This window comes from Coturnix japonica, chromosome 8, assembly GCF_054131305.1.
Source record: "Coturnix japonica strain WE chromosome 8, WE-NBRP24, whole genome shotgun sequence".
NCBI lineage: Eukaryota > Metazoa > Chordata > Aves > Galliformes > Phasianidae > Coturnix > Coturnix japonica.
Genome location: NC_140670.1, coordinates 4653404 through 4672461, shown reverse-complemented (window position 1 = coordinate 4672461; position 19058 = coordinate 4653404). Strand labels below are relative to the sequence as shown.

The 19058-nt window shown below is 43.6% G+C and overlaps 1 long non-coding RNA gene across 1 annotated transcript in view; it reads left to right on the top strand.

Moving 5' to 3' along the window:
* The first annotated feature begins 4364 nt into the window (after positions 1–4364).
* LOC107315642 (uncharacterized) overlaps positions 4365–19058 on the top strand; it is a 433990-nt gene continuing 419296 nt past the window's right edge. Inside the window, exon 1 of the long non-coding RNA XR_014948845.1 lies at positions 4365–5307. This is a non-coding gene — a long non-coding RNA (uncharacterized LOC107315642). The remainder of the gene's footprint in view (positions 5308–19058) is intronic.

Here is a 19058-nt window from a genome sequence, read left to right as displayed (position 1 = left end):
TTTCAACAGTTTTTTTTTTTTGTTTTGTTTTTTAGTTACTATGGATGTATTTCTGTTAATTTAAAACGTAGCCTGAAAGATAACAGTATTTTTTAATGGGAAGTTGTGTAAATAAAGCTTGTTGTGGAGGTGTTTTGGCATAGTGCTGAATGTGAGCGTAAGCCCACGGCGGCGTTTTACCCACGTTGTTCTTGCACACTTGAGATTTGGTGTTTGTGGTGTCTCGTATTTGCTCAGATTGGGCTGTTTTCAGTTACAGTTGGAGCTGCATTCACAGAATGGATAGGAAAATGCCATCTTAGCGCTATACTAATACATATGTGTTGCCTCTCTCTCTCCCTGCCATTGACGCCTCTTGTTTGTTGTCTGTGTGACAGACAGGACTGTGTGGTCATGTCCGCAGGCTCTTGGGTCAAAACTGAGAGCAGGTCCCTTCCCTGGGCTGCTGTGCGGTTCAAGTGCTGATGGAACCTGTCTGCTTTCATTTTAAGCAATAAGAGATTGATTGAGTAGAATCAATTGTCGAAAGGGAAGATGGGTCTGAGTGTTGTTGTTCATGTACTCTCCAAGAACATACTTATTCTGAAGACTTTCTGTCTAGGTGATGATGAGAACTCTGCATATGCTTACCTAAGGTAATTGAATTGTATACGTTTTTATAACAAAAGCATTTACATATATGGTATTTTTGGATGAGGGTAGAATCTGCTGCATAAATAACATTAGAAAATTATTATACTGTTATGAAGCATCGAAAGTATTTTAACCAAATTGTTGTTAAGAACAGAAATGGAGACTTTACATGTATCTGTGGTTCACTTGGAACTTGTACCATTTTCTGTTTCTCTGCCGTCACACGTGGTCAGCCCGTCCTTTTCTGTAACACTGCAGTTTTGTGGGGGATGTTTCAGGTCTCAGTCAGCGGATGAGGAAATAGCTAAATCCTTCTTGTTTCATTCACAGAGCACACGCGGTTTTGTTCTTAAAAGGAATTTCAGTGTGTTATTCCTCTGGAGCCCCAAGAGAACCATTCCCCACCTGCAGAGAGCTCCCGCTGGGATGAGTGTGGCCTGTGCAGGGCCAAGAATGGGACTCGTCACAGCAGCAGCAAAGGGAAGGCATGGCCTGCTCTGCCATATCACCAGTGGTGTTTACAGCCTGAACTTAGAAACCTTTGCCACTGTTCTTTCACTTCACAGTGTGAAGTATTGTCACGTATAGGAAGGCAGAGGTAGGTTGGAGACTTGTACCTGCTGTTCCAAGCTCGGTTGTTTGTTCTCTCCCCCAAGGTTTATTTTCCATTCAGCTTTCCTCCAGAGTGCCTTCTTCAGCCCTGGGACCGTGGGTGACCTGTAGCATCTCCGTGGAGTGATTTAAAACCAAACTACTCATGCCCCATAACTGCTCTCGAAGTGCAGATATTGAAGAACACCATCAAAATGCCTCAGATAACGTAGGAAAAGCAATTTCCCTTTTGTACTTCTTAGCATGGAGAGGCAGGAGTGGCATTTCAGCACAGAACGTGTTTGGGTTGGAGCGTGGAAAGCGGGTTTTGTGAAATTCACTTGTGTGTGTGAATATTCTGAGAGCAAGGTGAGTGACAGCCAAACAGGGCATGATGTTTCCTTACTGCTATCAGTGCTGTAGCTTGATTTAAGAAGGTAACACGGGGGAAGTGTGCTGCCTTCAGTGTGTGAGGCCAATCTGTAAGTGAAAGCTGCAGAGCAGGTTGTTTACAGAGGGACAACTGTAATTATTTCAGCTGCGTTTGAAAGGGGGTAAATGGAAAAAAAGCTAAGGCAGAAGCAGACCTCAAGAAACATCTTTTACCGTGGTCTTGTGTGGTGGGGATGGGCCTCGTGCATTTGGAGTTGAATTTCTGTGTGTTGTGCGACATTCAACAGAAAATAGTCACCAAGAACAAAGGTACTTCAAACAATAAAACCCCTTTGTTTGAATTGTGTACATTGGTTAAACAAAAGTTGTTTTTTTCTTTTTCTTTTCCCCTAAATAAAGTAACTAAAGTGACTTATGAACTGACTCCTAAACACGTGTGTTGCACCTGACTACAACGAAACCAGAGTGCACAAAGGCACTTTATGCTCTGGGAACTGCACTGGAAGCTAAACGAAAGCATGTGAAATTGCACCTGACACTGCGTCCTTAATTGCTTTTAACATCTAAAGTCCGACACTTATTGTGCTTGATGGATGAATGTATCAAGTCTGGTCTCAGTTTCTCTGATAGAAGAGTTCGATGCTGTCACTCCGACTCCTCTGATCTTTGTGTTGGACCGTAATTTCATTTGCTCTTTGCCGTTATTGGACTGCAGGGGGTATTGTTAATATTACATGTCTTTATTTTATAGAATATTGTACTATGCTATCGACCAACTTTTGTAATTTAATTCCAGTTGATACTTAGGGTAATTCTAATAGCTGTATATTTGGCAAAATATTAAACTTTTCTGCAAGTGACTTGCAAGCAGAGTTGGTTTCTTTTCAATACAGGAAGGCTGCTAAGAAAGTGTTTCCTTGGATATACCCGCACTGATTGATTCCTCTTTCTTGGTTCGCTTTTTTATGTGCTGCGTGTGCGCATTGAATCTAATAGGTTTGGTTGCCACTGGTTGTTGGGGATATCTGATCAGGTAACATAAGAGTCGTTCCTTAAAATGAGGTGAGTCTCTAAATGAACAAAAAAAGCAGAAATCTTCAGGAAGTTGGGGCAGTTCAGGCTGAGGTGAGTTAGTAGAAAGTAGAGACTACTCCAGGTGAATTGACCCTCAAAAGACATGAATAAGTCCCCCTGTGTGGCTTGAAGTTGGCTTGATTTCCTTCTTGTTGGGAAGAGGGCAGTTAATCAGCAAAAGGAACAGAGGGGTGGGGATGGGGAAAAGCTACACCTCATCTTTGTGCTTTGGATGGTAAAGCAAGAGCACGTGGGTTGTCCTCAGTGGGCTTCATCCGAGCTGATCCACGCAGTGGTCTGACTTAATGCCATCCCTTTGTGTAGATGAATTAAATTGTTTACGCAGGATGCCAGTGGGGGAAGAGACAGGACAATAAAGCTGTGAGTGAATGCTGCCTATACGCAGTGCAGTGTACCTGAAGGGCATCTTGCAGCCTGCTGCCCTGCCTGTTCCCACTGCTGGCAGCAGGGACGTGGGAGCTGCATCAGCTCATGCTTGGGCTGGTGAAGTGTAAGGAGAAATGGAGTGCAGCCCATTTTCCTACAGCTATGTAAGCTTTGCAACATGGCTGGCAATATAAACTTGATTTTGTTAGCAAATGGAGTGGATATAAATTGGGCAAGCAAATGGGATGCTATCAAATATCTACTGTGCCAAAGTACCAATTTTGCAAAATTACTTCATAAAAGAAATGCCAGAAAGAAGCCAGGAAATGCTACCATGAAAATACTGACTTGTTGCATTTTGGTCAACACAAACCTGTCATTCTCAAATACTGGGACTCTGCAGCACGAGCAACACCTGCAGAGCTAGGCAGACCCTTATGCAGTCACACACCCTCCCTTTAAGGTCTTACCTCATTTAAAGTCGTCGTGGTGTCTCAGCTGGGGGTGCTGCATCTCCCAGGTTCCTGCTCAGGTCACCTCTCTGCTCTTGTTTTTCAGCGGGTAGATCAAAACATTCCACGTAGACCAAAGTGACTTCTCCATATCACTGCTTTAATCCGTCTGCTGGGAAGAAAAATGCAACATTTTTCACCTGTCAAGCACTATGAGGGATGTAGACAGTTGCATTGACTACCAGAGACCTTTTCCAGCACTGTACAGTGTCTGGCACAAGCTTAAGTAATGACTATTAATAGGGAGAGCTTCAGAAAGAGCAATAATGTTATTGGGAAAGGACAGTGTGGCCTTGGCCTTCCTGCTTTCTTCTCTTAAATCTCATCTTGACTAAAGTTGCCTATTAGACCCATATCTTTAACAGAGAAAGGTACAAGTTTGTATCAGCTCAACTGATTTTGCAGTCTGTGGGAAGAGAATGGAAGCAATAAAAATGGAAGGAGAGCAATGCAGGCATCAAAGCAGCAGTAACAATAAGTCTGGGTCAACAGATGTATCTTTATGAGCTTGTGATTATCACAGCAAATGGACTGCGTGACCACGAGCTGGGCCCTTCGCACACGTGCTTCTCTTTGTGCTTGTGGTGTTAAAAGAATGAAGCCAAAAGCCCCCAAATCCTGGGTGCATCTGCGTGAGGTAAGGGGGGGTGGTGGTGAGGGAGGGGGTTGCTGCAGCCTCTGGACACGTTTGGCAGATGGGCTGTGGCACAGGTCCCAGATTTTGCTTCTGATTGAGCCTTCATCCTCTCAGCCCTCCAGATGAAATTCCTTAATCGGTTTCTTCAATAAACTGGCCCTCAAAAGCAGCTTAGAGTCGAGTCGATAACCAGCTGCATTGCCAGGGCCAAGAAAGAAAGGATTCTGAGCAGGAGGGCACCAGCAGCTCCCGGCAGGTATTTCTCTTGCCCCTGAGTTATTGCTGGCTCTCACTGCCCAGCAGCAGGTGCCTGCAAGGTTTCCTGGGCTCACGGTCTGCACATACAGGCCTGAAGCTCCTGGGATGTCAGAAGGTTGCATTCTGTATCTTAAAGAAATCCAAAAGTATGTGAAAGAAAAAGATAGTCATGCAGTTTCAGGCCTCTCAGCTGGATCTCAGCCTTCGAGAGCCCAAAGCGCCCTCAAAGTGAGTGCTGTAACTCCTTCACATGGTGTGACACCTGGGAAGGCCTGGCCTTTGGTTCTGAAATATCTTGAAACCTCCTTCTAGCATTATCTCAGATCTGCTTTTGACCTCGGGGGATGAAATTGAAAGAGCTGCATGTGCAGAGGATCATTTCACTGCGAACAAACTGCAGTGCAGCACTAGATGTCAGTAGTGCTTTGCTACTTTCTGCGTCCAATCATACCGGCTTTACTTGCTGCTGGCCTTTGGTGTGTGACGTTCTATTTGCTTCCCTAACAAATATCAGATATATTAACACGAAAACTTATCAAACCAAACCTTCTTTAATGAAGAGCACAACGAAGCACTGTTGGCTGCAGGTGATGGCTTGAAGTGGTGATTGAGCACCTGGTGAAGGGGTGAGGCTGGCCCAGGCAGATTGCTTGCACCTGTGCTCCCCTGGAGACCAGGCTCTATGATTCCATATTCTATTCTATGACTCACAGTAGGGCCCCTACCCAGGGCTCATATGAGGGTCAGCTGCTGTAGAGAAAGCATCTCTTGGGCTGTTTGCTGAGGATTGCAGTGTGGCTGGAGAGCCCAGTCAGCAGTTGGGTGAGTTTAGCTCTTTTTTCTGTATACGGTAATACAAATATATGGAGGGTATGAAGCAACACATTGTTTACTCAGATCTTGAAGATAGTTTTAAATCCATCCCTGGAAGGTCAGTAGTTGGATTTTTCTCTTCCAAAATAGGATTAGGAATCTTAAAGGATTAAATACTTGAAATCCCCTGTGGTTTGTGATTGGCACAATTTTGGTTTCTCAGAAAAATAACTACAAAGGAACCTTTTCAAGCCTGTGGTGGTAGGACTGGATCCTGTGGGCAGCAGGGACACATGGTGCTCTGTGCAGCTGTGGTCAGTGCTACTGAGGCCTTGCTGATGCTGTAGTCTCACTGTTCCTTTGATGTGTTTCCTATTGCTGATGTTTTTTTTCTCATAGTGGGAAAATGAGATGTGTTACAGTGATGAGGGAGAAAGGAGCTTGGGAAGGAAGGAATGAACTGTGCTATGAGGATATATTTTGTTTTGGGATGAGGCTGCAAAGAGGTTAGTGATGCATAGATGGAAGCTTTACTGCTGATTTCCCACCTCTCTCTTCTCTTGTGTATTTAGTGTTCCTTTGTAATGGGGCCAACCTGCACAAAGGCATGTGTTCATCCCTGGCCTCAGCCAGGAACTGCAGGCACATTTGTCATAGGAATAAATGGCATTTGAAATGCACATGAAAGGTGTGGGGGCTGTGATGAAGGTGATGCTCCTCAGTGCTTTCTTTTTTTTAATAAGCTGGCAGCAGCTTTCTGCACGTAAAGGATTATTATTTTGCAAAGCAACCTGCTGTGCAAAGGGAGGGTGAAGAACAGAGGCACCAGATATTTGGAAGAGGTTCGTTAGTGGCATAGTGTGTAGCAAAGGAGTGTTTGGGAGTCAGTCCAGCAGAAAGAGCCAAACAACTATTATCCAGGAGGGCTGTGGGGCTGTGCTAATGAAGCGTCTGATGAATGGCTACCTCTAGCTATTTAATTCAGCTGTGCTGCAGCACCTGTGAATGAAGGCAAGTGAGGAAAGGCTCAGTCATTAAGTATGCTGGTTTTTATAGTTTCAGATCTGCTACTTGCTAGATAAGAGTGAAAAAGATAGGAGTCTCCACAGTGATGGATGGGCACAACCAAACCTGTCTGCGTTGTAGGCAAAAGATACCTGGGTATCTCATCAGAAGTTGCTGCTCTAAGGCCCAGGTGGTATTGGTTTGCCTTGAGCTTGGAGGAGTCAAAACAAGCCCAGGTTCTTGTGCTGAAACCCAACCTGCTCATCTAGCTGTCATCTGCTGTTTGTTACCAACCCTTTCCTGCTTTGGGATCTTGAGACTTAAAAGCCATTTTACTGTTGGGGTCTCTCTGTACAACAGAACAGACTGCCTGTAAAGCACCGAGCAGCCTTTTTGACAGCTACTGGAGGAAAAATTACTAGGAAATGTAGCCTGAGGGGCTGAGTGCTCTGGGAGTTTTTTGTAGCAGTGTTATTTCCAGAATAAAGCTATTAATTTTGCCTCTTGACTCTACTCATGTTCACTAGGCAGATTTTTGTGCCTTGAAATGTGAGTGTCTTCTTAGCTAAGAGAAGGATAAGAAAGGTCAATGGGAGAAATGCGAGAAGAGGAAAAACAAGGGAAAATATATCAGGTAGGAAGGGAGCAGTAGAGAAATGGCACTGAGGTGATAGAGTCCCCCCTGCTGTTTTCAAGCTGAGGTGGTTGTGCTGGGGGCTGGATGGGAAGTGGCTCCCTGCCCTGTGGATGAGGGAGGAAAACAAGCAGTGGGAGCAGGAGAGAAGACCAGCTTTTTGCCACCTTAGCAAGTAATTACTGGGCTGAGGGAACTCTAATGTGAGGGAACTGCCATGGCACCTGCAGCAGGTTGGAACTGGATGAGCATTGTGGGCCTTTTCAACCCAGGCCATTAAGATTTGTCTCTTGAACTCGACAGTAAGGTTATATCTTCAGGGTCTGAATCCAGCTGGTTTTCATTTTAGGGGTGGACACGTGGCTTTAAAGCCATTACTGCAAGCAGGGAAATAGCAGGTATTGCTTTACAGGCTGGGGAGAACTATAGAAAATCCTCTGAACTGGTACTTGGCAAACAATGCCATAAACAGCACTGAATGCACGCTATGTGTTATTTCTTAAGGGTTCATGTGCCATTCACTTAAATATGCCATGATCTTAACATAGAATGATTTTCTTCCTTTAAGGAGAAGTCCTTAAAAGTGCAGGGATTTAGGACTTTTCCTGCTGTAGCTGGGATAGGATGGAATGTCTTTGCACTGGCTATTCCACCTCTACCCACACACCTAATGGTTGCAAGACTGCTAACAGGAAGATTGTTTTTTTCCCAAAGACCAAATGCTTAGCTTTAATCAATAAAATGATAATAAATCACAACTGCAAGACTTGAAGGGTTCCCTAGGAGGTTTTGTGGTCTAAGGAAAACGAAATCTCTAACTGGCTTGTATTAAGCCTAGGATGTAGTGAAACATTAATGAGGTTTCTAAGTATAATTTGGGATCGTTACATTGCTCACCAATAGTAGCCTCAAGGCATGTTTATACCAAGCCTTCACCAGATAGCCTGGGAGATGCTGGGCGTGAAGTTTAAGCTGAAGGGTAATAATTGAGCTGTGTCAGACTGGAATTTGATTGTCAGAATTTCCCATTTTATTTTAGTTAACTGTTTCGAGCCAGTCATGCTTGTAGGCTGTTAGCAGGTAACTTAGTTAACAGACACAGCTAAATCTGAGCTATTACACATATCTACTGCTGCTTTTGATTATAATGTGGGATCCTGTCTGCACATAAAATGCAGAGAGAGATTGACTCCAAAATTATAGGCTGGCCCTTTAGAGACAAGTGAAATTGGTCTTTCCTCTAGCTGATGTTTATTATAAACCCGAGTCTATCAAAAGCAGGGTCTAAGCAGTGAAAATGTTTCCTAAACAGCACTGCATCAGATGTAGGAGTTGTTTTACTTAATATTTGAACCCCTCTGGGGACCTGTTGAGTGTTTAGTGTCCTGGGAGTGTCACAGCACGGGTCTTATCTATAGTGTCATTTGTCACTTAAAGCTGGTGGTAGTGGATATGAAGTGGCTGCTTTTGGTCTTAAAAGAGGGGAAAAAAAAGGCTTGTTGAGGGGAAAAACATGACAAGATGTTACCTTGCAGGCAATCTCACATGGATCCTTAAGAACTTACATAGATACAGTACCTCCTGCTTCTGCAGTGTATTTCATCTTGGTATGCAGTCTACTGCTGTCTGTACCTTAGTGCATCTCTTGTGCCAGTAGCATTAGGCTTGCAGACAGTTAATGGAAAGAATAATATCAAGGAATCTGTCTTCAGTTCTCTTCTATATGTTGCTTCTACCTGAAAGAAGAAAAACTACAGTGAAATATTTAATGAAATACTTAAAGGTAGCAACTAGTCGACCATTTGGCTGTATCCAGCCAATTAATTAACTTCTTTAGTGGCTGTAGGAGGAGTCTCAGTTGAAAAGTGTCAGGGTGTCCCTGTTCCATGCTGCATGCAGGGGAGAGCAGTGCGTAATGAGAAGCATGCTGAGGAGCTGGTGACTGGCAGAGCAATGAATCTGTAAGGAGGTGATAAGGGCAGGGATGGACGTTCTGACACTGAAGATGTGACAAATCAAGAGAAACTGGTTGTGAGAAGATGTGATTTGTGTCAAATGGGCTCCATGCGTCTGTCTCAGTGTAAGAAGGGTGTGCAAGAGCGTCGTGTCATGTCAGCAGACCTCGGGTACTGTCTGGTCTCATTTTGTTAGCTTTTATGAGAGCCTGTTAAAGTAATGGAGAGCAAGTCTGATCTCGCTGGAAGCAGAGATGGCTGCTGAACACTAATTTTTTCTTAATGCCCTATATGAGGGAGCTTAATATTAAAGCAAAGCAAAAAGTCAATTGGAAATCCTTGTAAAATTAACAGTGCTGAACTTATTAGCATTGTTCTTGGTCTGAATAATATACATTTGTCTTTATCTCAAGGCACAGGCATTGTCTGTTTCAGCTTGCTTTTCTCAAGGTGTTTATTGGTTAGCTCAGCAGAGGGGTTAGCAGAGCTGAAGTGGAGGGGATCTCATGAGGAGTGAGAGGGCTGAGCTGCCTCGAGTGCTGCTGGGCTATGAGGTAAATCAGTAGATAAGGTACACTGGTATTTTGCTGTTAGTCTGTCTGATGTTTTCAGGGATCAATCAGTGTTTTTCAGACCACGGAGGTTGAGAATATACGTGTTTCTTGGGCAGTTCCAACTGCTTCTGCCATCATCTTGTGGACAGAGCTGCCACCCTCAAGGGAAGATGATGTCCTGACTCTTCCACAGGGTCTTTGTCAGCTTCTGTGGAGGTGTTGGCAGTTCCCATCTGAATTACTGCCCCAGTATGTTGCCAACAAACAAACAAACCCTGAAACAACCAAAAGCTTCTCAGAGCGATTTTTCCTTGCCAAACAGAGCAAGTAACATAGCAACTCTGCCCTTCAAAATATTCTCATTCACAAAGGTGGAGTCAAGGAAGACGCGTTATGCATTAGCCAGACACCCAAAATAATCAGGTTCTGATCTGTTTTCATAGCTGTTCACAGAACATGAAAGAAAAAAAGCAGTGTTCTGAAGGGATGCAGGAATGAGAAATGGGTTTTGTGAGACGCTAGATGGTGCTCCATATCCACGCTGTTGTTGGGATGCTCGTAACAATCCTCTTAATACTTTTGGCCTTATTTAAGTCTTTTTAATCTAAATTGGGTTTGGTTGTGATCAGGTAGGACAGTGTTTATTGTTCTGGAAAATATCCTAGGTAGAATTCCAGCTCAAATACTCAAATGAGGCCACTTTAAGATTGACAGATAATAGGATATAATTCAAATGTTTTTTGAATATTAACTGACTTCACTGGGTGACAGTGAAGCTAACCGAGCAATATATCCACTTTATAGATCATTAAATTAAAGCACACTTAGATTTATTGACTGCTAGAAGTCATGCTGCGAGGCAGTGGCAGGGCTGGGAATAAAACCCAGTAGTGCTGGCTTGCACTTCACTCTTGTTGCTTAGGTGATGATTCATTTGAGCGCAGATCTGTGGCTAGAACTAGGGTTGGGTGCTGACAAATCCTTGTTGTGTGAATCATTGCTTCTTGTGATGAATGTGCTCACACCTGGGCCAACGTGTGAGCATTGTGTTTTTTGGTATAAAATGGCTTAGCTGGATGTAGCTGGATAGTGTCTAATTGAGCAGTTTCGATCTGTGGAGTGTAGTTGTGCCTGGCAGCACTCAAATCCAGGCAACCTGCTAGTTTCTCTCCATCTACACCAGCAAAGCTACCTGTGTCTTGCAGACGTGAAAAAATGGTGCAGGTTCCTGTTCCACTTCCTCACCAGGTGTATTGGTCAGTGCATCCTCAGTGTGGGGGGGTAGGAGTGGGAGAACTGGCTTGTAGGAGAGGGAAGAGGTGATGGGTTTGGGCTATGGGAAGAGCCACTAAAGAAAGAGGTTTGGAAGTGTTTCTGACAGCAAGGAGAGTGAAACAAATAATGTCTAGTTTCAGCTGACCTCTAGAGGTGGATTATTTGCACTTCTGTTGTTCTCCATGGTTTTATCTGTCTCTACCTTTGCTTCTCCTTAGATGCTTTTCTGCTAGATTAAATTGAGGAGATGGAGCTGACTGCCTGACCCTCCCTCCTCCAGCAAAGCTGACAGTGCAGCTATCTTCCCTGCCATTCAGGCTGGCAACCTGCAGGTCACTTATGTTTCTCCCTGTTGTCCTGTGGGTGTATAGGCTGCTTCTTAATCTGGTTGCTTCTCTAACTCTTTGGCAGGCACCTGCCTTTTTCCTCTGGGTTCTCTGTGTCGTCTTTCCTACCCTTCTTAAAAATGGGTGTGACGTTGCCTTTTTTCCAGTCACCAGGGATGTCAGATCACCACCATGATTCTTCAGATATCACTGGGAGTGGAACCATTGGTTACTGGGGAATTTGCTTCTTACAAGCATCCTTTAATCTCTCGATTCCTTCCTACTTCATCTTCTCTATCTTATTTTTCACTTCTCATTATCTAATTTGATGCCTTGTTCAAGCCTTCAGGCAGCTGCTTTTAATGCATTTGTGAGCTCATGACAAAAAGGCAACTAAAACTCTGTACCACGCTGTCTGTTGGGTACAAGGTGTCTAGGTTTCAGAGCAAGATGGAAGGCAGGCATTGTGCCTGCAGCCTCCTTTCCAGAGGATAGCAAGGAAGTGACTTGCCTCATAAAGTGAAGATTCCTTTCCTTTTGCTTTTTGGCTTTTTTCCTTTGCCATTTTTTTCTTCCAAAAAGCAGACTATGGCTGTCATAACAGAAGATGAATTCCATCTCTACTGCGTTTTTGCCTTGTGTCGGAAAAGACAGCTGCTGCTTCTTTGTGCTGTCTCGAAGATTATCGAGTAGGGCTTCTGCCCGCTCTGTGAAAGATCTCTGCAAAACAACATCATTTACTGCTAAAGGAAAAATGTTTGCATGGGAAATGAATTCATTTCTCCAGCTTCTTTCTTCATCTTCAGGAGTGATTTCCCCAAGGCCTTGGCTTGCGGTGGAATCTAGCAGCCATGATGCCTTTATCATTGACGAATCAGACCTTAGGTAACATCACAGAGCTTGAAGATGTCAGAGTCACTCTACTATTTGCTATTGCTATTTCTATTTCTATTGCTATTTCAATAATTAACGTGATATTTAAGGTACTTGTGGTGCAAACTCATTCCAGTAGATACTATAGGATTGTCCAATGCTATGGGCAGATACATGAGTAACCAAAGGCTTTCACAGCAGCTCGAGTCAATCAAGATGCTCTTGTTGGGAAGAAAGGATAGCATTTCAGTGCTGAGTTTTCTACACAGCAATTAGTACATCCTTTGCAGGGGGTGTGAGAAAGCAAACTGATGGAAGAGCCTCCTAACAGAGGAGCTAGCTCATGTTTTTGACACCTGGAAGGCAGTTGTTGCTGCTTCTAGTGGAGATCTGGTGTTCTTCTCACTCTTTTCTAGTGAACATTTCTGTGGAGAATTTCAGCAGCCTTCTGCTCCGTTCCAGCTTTTGGACTCTTCTAATTACATTGTATAGGCTTGATGTGGCTAATACTGTGCTGTATTGCAAAACTGAACAAATCCTGGCAGTCTATAGCCCTCCCTTACCACGTGCTCCCTTCTGCTGCTGCCAGGAATGTACTGTTGTGCATCTCCTCACATGAAGGTACCATCCATGAAAGTCTGCAGTAAAGCAGTTGCTCAGCAGGGAAAATCCAATTGCTTTGCACTGGGCGACTTTAACTAGTGTGATGTTTCTGATGGCTGCAGAGGCATCAATTTCGTTTCCTCTAAGGCAGCTTCAGTCACTCTGGTCCCTTTGTAAAACAGGTATTTCTCTCTGGTTTTACATCATTTTCTGGAGTAGAAGCAAGTATTGAGGGAAGAAGGATGGATGCCTTATAAACGAGGAAACGTGATATATATTGTATATCATATATAATACATGGAGTTATTTTCTGGAGTCCTCTCCTACTCTTGTTTCAAGCTGTTAGGCACTGCATTACTAAAGCTCTCTCTGTAAGTGACATTGAACTGAACTGGGTAGTGCAAGTTTTTTCTGCCTGATTATTGACTGGGAAGATATTTCTCCTTACATCATTGGGCCCAGCAGAGCACAGCTGGGCTAAAATAGCTGGGGAGAAAGATTGTTTCCTTAGTTGCAATGAAGATGTTCAAGTTGTCTGTTGGCTGTAGAGTGCTCCCAAGGGCGTCTCCATCTTTTGGGAGGAGGTGGCAATGGAAGGGATCCATGCTTGATGTTCTGAAGGCATCTTTAGGGCAAGATGACTGAAGGGACTGCATGTCCCACACAGTTGCAGTGATGTGGAGTTTAATTGTGGTGGTGCAGTACTGCAGAGCTGACCTGCCATCTCATCTGCTGTCACATCGAGGATTCCCACAATGCCCTGTTCTCTTTTCTATGTTATTGAGGTTATTTCTGTTGTTTTCCCTTGCAAAAACATGTTCTGGCAGATATCAAGTCTGTCTTGGTAAAACATCTCTTACCTGTGCAGAATTTGCTAACCCAGCGGAGGTCAATTACTCTTCAGTGTTGCATTCATGTACAAAAAAGCTTCCTGTAAAGCCTCTATTAGCTGTGATTTAATGGTTATCCAATGGTGCTGTTCTGAGAGAACCTCTGCAATGCGGGAAGTGATTTCTTCTCAGTTTGACATATGAAATAAAAAGAACTTCTTTGTGCTGAGTGACTCGGACTCTGCCATATTAATGAATAGCTAATCCAGGTCCGAAAAGTAAAGCCTTGCAGTTGCTGCCTTACATAAATAAGAAAAGGTTGCTAAGTACCAAAAAGAGGAGCTCAGCTCAGAAGCTGCGTGAGGTAGAGCCTGTTTGTTTCACTGTCACCTGTTGTGGCCTTAAAAATGAGGATTAAAACAGGACCTTAGTGAATGCAATGGCACAGAAGGCTGTCAGCCACGTGAACACAGAGCAAGTAACGAGCACTGTGTGCTGTCAGAATTCAGTAAGTAAATAATTCAGCTGCATATGGGCCGAGTTTCATTCAACAAACCGTATCCCAGAGTAATGGATGTCTGTGTGTGTTCCAAATGAAGTGGAAAAGTCAGGTGTGTGAAGTCCAGATAATGCAGAAATAAGCACTGAATCTGGCGTCTCCTTTGCATGGCAACAAATGGGGGGAGCGCTCTGTTAGCAAATCTGCTACTGATGATCTCGACGGGGCAAATTAGAAACGGATGCAGCTTGAAAGATGACAACGGAGAGGTGGCTGTTACATACAGGGTTACTGTTGTGAGGTGCCAAAGGATGAAAGCGGCATCCCCAAACCTCCTGTTGTGCTGGCAGCATAGCAATGGTTCAGAGCAGAGGCAAAAGGAAGACTTGAGCAGAGCCATGCACAGCAATCTGACACAGTGCAGTTACGTGGTTGTTGCTCAGAGCAAAACGAGGACAGCAGCACGTGTGTTCTTTGAGAACGTACAGGCTTGACAAAAGGAGGAGATTCTGGATTACCTCAACCCTGTCTTAAAAACCACAGGAGATGTGTTTCTATTTTTGCCCGGCTTTCAATTTTATTCAGGAAAGTCACTTTGTCAATATTTTCTTTTCAATCTTGTGCTATAGGCACTTCTGCCAGAGAAGTACTTGAGGGAGCACTAGCGAAGAAGATGCCATATGGCCTACTTAAAGGCATACATCAGATCAAGGATGCCTAAAGATAACTCCTCAAAATGTGCTGTTAGAGTATGAGTTGGTTTCTATGCAGTGTGGGATCAGAGCTAGGGCAGCTTGGCTCTCCTTTCCCTGTTGTTCTTTCCATGTAACTGGGGAGCTGCAAGCCCCAGGTATGAGGAAGGATGTGACCAGTGAATTCTCTGAGCTGTTCTGTCTCCTGGTGAATTCACTCCATAGTGGATGACTGACTCATGGAGACGGATGGCTCAGGCATGTAAAATGATTGCATTGTCAGAAATACTCATCCCCATACTATGCTGGAGAAAAGGACATCCTCAGGTCCATCTCCTTGGCTGGAGAATCTGCAGAAACCTTTCTTTCTGGTCAGGGGACAAAGGGGAAAGAAGCTGATGGAAGAAAGCCAGACATGGCTTATGTCATCACTGATTTCTCCTCAACCGGTTGGTTTCAATTGGCGTTTCAGGATGCAGATAAAGCTGCAGTTTGATGATGACTGTAGGTAAGAATTTCTACTCACATTAGGAATTCCCCAAACAGGGGCTTAGTTCATGGCTGGATGTTTGGTTTCAGTTGTGCATGACATACTAGACTTGCACAAGACCTTAGGAGACAGTGAGGTTGAACCAGGGAGGAGGTAGGGTTGCATTCAGAAAAAACCTTCTGGACATTAAGAAAAGGGGTAAATTTGAAACTTAGTGAAAATACTTTGCCTTTATTGAGGGTGAAATGCATCAGAAGTGGCAAAATGCACCCAACCCTGAGAGTGGAGTTTGATCATCTGTGGGATCTACTCTATTCCAATTAAGAGCTCAGCGAGGATCCTGACCTGCGGTTTGGTGGTGCTTTTAAAATTCCTTCCCTTTCAACCACTCACAGTGATAATACAGGAGAAAAATTTTACTTAAAGGCTAATAAGGGATAATATTTTTTTTGTTGGAAACTTTGATGCGATATCTTCAGAGCAGATAAGAAATTGCTAATGTGCAATGAATAATCTAGCTGCTTGTTTGAAACTTCAGACTTCCTTCAGCACTATTTCATGCACCAGCTGTCTGTGATGTCTGTCTCATGACAAACAGAAAGAAAAATGTCTTATCTGTAGTGGAGGAAATGAAGAAATGTCAAGGGGACTGCCAACATGGGCAATGAATAAAATCAGAAAGGTGGAAGGGCAGATGGAATATCAGATGTTCTGTAGGAAATGGCATTGGTAATGTGCTGAAATGGGTTGGGATAAGATCAAGCCCTCTTTGGGGTGACTGGTGGATGTCTTTGGCTGACGATGTGGGGAAGGTTAGAAGGCTGTAGTGTAAGGAGGGAGATCCCTGCAGGCAGGGCCTGAGGAGCAACATGTCGGTGGGATGCTGTGACTATTTTGAGTCAGTTAATTAGTGCTTCAGCAATGATTAGTGCTGCCGCCTCTGGACAGTGTGAAGGTGGGGAAAACCCCAGAAGAAATGGCTGTGAAATAATTTCTGGAAAGAGCACAGTAATGAGTCATTAGCATCTCAAATAGCAGAGTTGGTGGTGCCTGTTTCCATTGCTGTGTAGTCAAATGAATTCTACATTTAAGAGAAGATTTAATAGCGTAAGCTGTTATGCATTAATGTTTATAATGATGTTTTAATGGCTGGAACCAACTCACTAGGAAGCATTTTCTTTACCAAATGTGGTCCAAACCCATAAATGCAGTATGTGTAGTTATACAGTAGTTCTTCAGAGAGAAGCAGGCTCAGTGTTTGATTCTTCCTGCCACCAAAGGATTTCACTTGATAGTCTTTTTACCCCCAGTTAAATAAGTACTTTAATTCTCGTTATTGGGCAAGAAAAGAAAATCACTGATGAAGTTTCATTTCAATAGGCTGCTTAACCTCTGCAACTCAAATTGACATGAAGAACAGTAAATGGAGAGAGGCAGAATCAGTGCAGAATAAAGCCTGCCTTTCTTCCATTTTAAGAATAATAGTAGTGTTTTGGGCAGTATTATGAAGTATGATCTAAAGTCATCTTCATCACATCTACATCTCACACTAAACTGAACCTGCTTTTTGAATAATGTAGAAGGGAGAGAAAAGGGTCTGAATTTGGAGCGTGATTGTTCTTTTTGTTTCATTGGGAATAAAACCACACTAAATTCTGAGAGTTTTGAGAACTTCAGTGGCTTGTGGTTAGGATTTTCTGAACCGATGTCCAGAAGGAATTGGAAAGTCATTCAGTCACCCCCAAATGCATTATCAACATGGAATGGCCAAATACTGCTGTTTCTGACCTGGTTTTGAAGCTGGTAATACACCAGATACATGGGTCATGTTCAGATGTCTGTAGTGTCTGATGATGCCCAAACTGACACAGAGCATCAAGGTTTTGCTAAGGGTCCTGGTCTTGAAATCCAGGCGCAGGGAGTCCTTTTGACCCCCAGATGGTGATAGATGGTGGGGTCTGCAGCAACCCAGGTGCACATCTTTGCACTTGGATTTGCTGAACTTTGTGAGCTTCTCCTGGACCCTCTGCTCAGCCTAAGCCTCAGCATGGCATCCCATCCATTGGGTTGACTGCACTACACAGCTTGAGGCCATCTGCAAAGTGCTGAGGGTCCGCTCAATCCCATCCTTTAAGATATTACAGAACACTGGTCCCAGTACTGACCCCTCAGAAATGCTGCTTGTCACTGATCTCCATTTGGACACTGAGCCATTGACCTCTAAGATATCCAAGGCAGCCGGGCCAGGCCATGCAGTGACGCCTGCTGCTACTCCAGCAGGGAAGGAAAAGGGCCAGGAATGGAGTAAGTTGTTTTTGAGGGCTGCTGATAAAGGCTGTCTGTCCAAGTTTACTATTTATTGTTAGTATCAAATATCGTCAGTTGGAGAGGCAAGAGCAGGGGTTGGTTAATGAAGATCCCAGGGGTCAGATGAGACCTCAATCAAGGGAAAACATATTGAAATAGATGAACTGATTGTACTGTGAATTGGGTGGGGAAGGGGAGAAGGAGGGAATCTGTTGCTGATATTAACCCCCCAAAATATTCAAGTCTATTAGTATATTTGATACCTGATGGGGGGGAAACGTATGTGGAAAGAAAACAAACTGGAGTTGTATTTCTGTACAAGTGTTAGTTGGAATTACCAGCAATAAACTGCATTAATTTTGTGAGTGGTAGGAAAGATTTTTCTTTTGTCTAGTAATGGAAATAAAAAACCTCTGCAGCTTCATTGAAAGGCTGTTGAAAAGAGAAATAAACCTGTAAATGGTGCCAGAGAATCATTAGCTAGTGGTGATAAATTTAATAAGAGGCATTAGTGCAGAAATGGCAATGCTAGCAATTTGTATGCATTAAATTTTCTGAGGCTTGCCATAATTCAATGAATGAAAACGATGGCATGGTACCAGAGAGTGATGCTGTTGCTTGGTATGTGTAGTATGAAGCCAACATTCTTTGTAGCTGTGGGAGCAACCAATGTGTTGTAGCTGAGATGGAAATACTTTGTGTGCGAGTGTGTTTGGGTCATGCTGATGAAAGAAGCTTGGTTAATTGCTTTGAAGCAAAGAGGTGTGCTGAGGGGGCTCTGAGGTTGTTTGCAGAAAAACAGAAGGTGGTCAATTTTGGAGGAAGACTTTGACCACAACAAAGGTGTGATGTACATCTGAGTCGTGCTTTCAGCTGCCCATATGATGAGTGGAAGTGGCAGCCATGAGCATGCAAAACCTGGTGCACAGACTATGTAGGGGTGCACAAAACGACACGTGAATCGCATGAAATACAGTTCTCTACAAGCCAATATGCGTCACCTTTAGCTGATGAGCTTTTGTTTTGTCCTCTTGACTTTGCTCTGGAAGTGTATTGGATGGAAAAATCCTTGCTAGAAATGCAGTCAAGGAAAGGTTGACATCACAACGATGGCAGAGTCTGTAAGTAAAAGGCTGTGAGAGATATGTTAAGGAATTATATCTGGAGGTTTTCAAGTGAAACGCCAACCATTGAGGAAGGAGGTGGCTGCACACTTGTTCAAATACAGTGTGAAGCAAAATCAGTGTGTATGTGCTCTGTGCATCCCAGAAGTGGGGCTGTCCCTTGGGTTAGCTGTGTCTAGATACAGCAACTGTATGATGCAGTCTCTCTAGACCATCTGTCCTCTTTGGTATTAAAAAGTAGATAAGTAAAATAATAATATAATAATAATAATAATAATTATATATATAGATATAGATTTCTAAATTATGGAGGTAAGGAGCTATATTGCTGAATGTGAGAATATGAGTGGCCGCTTTGGGCAGCCTGTTTCAAAGGCAGAGCTGGATGTGAACAGACATTGTCTCTGATTTTCTTTCTTTATTTCCTTTTTATTTTTTGAGTACTTTGGTGTAACACATGAAGTGTGGAGATGTGGCATCAGCTGCTCGTCTGTTAGACATTGAGAAAATTCCTTCTCCCCCCCTCCTGTTTAGTAATCAGTTTTGAGGGCAGTTTTTATCCCACTTTGACCAATGAGCCTTTCCCTTGTTGG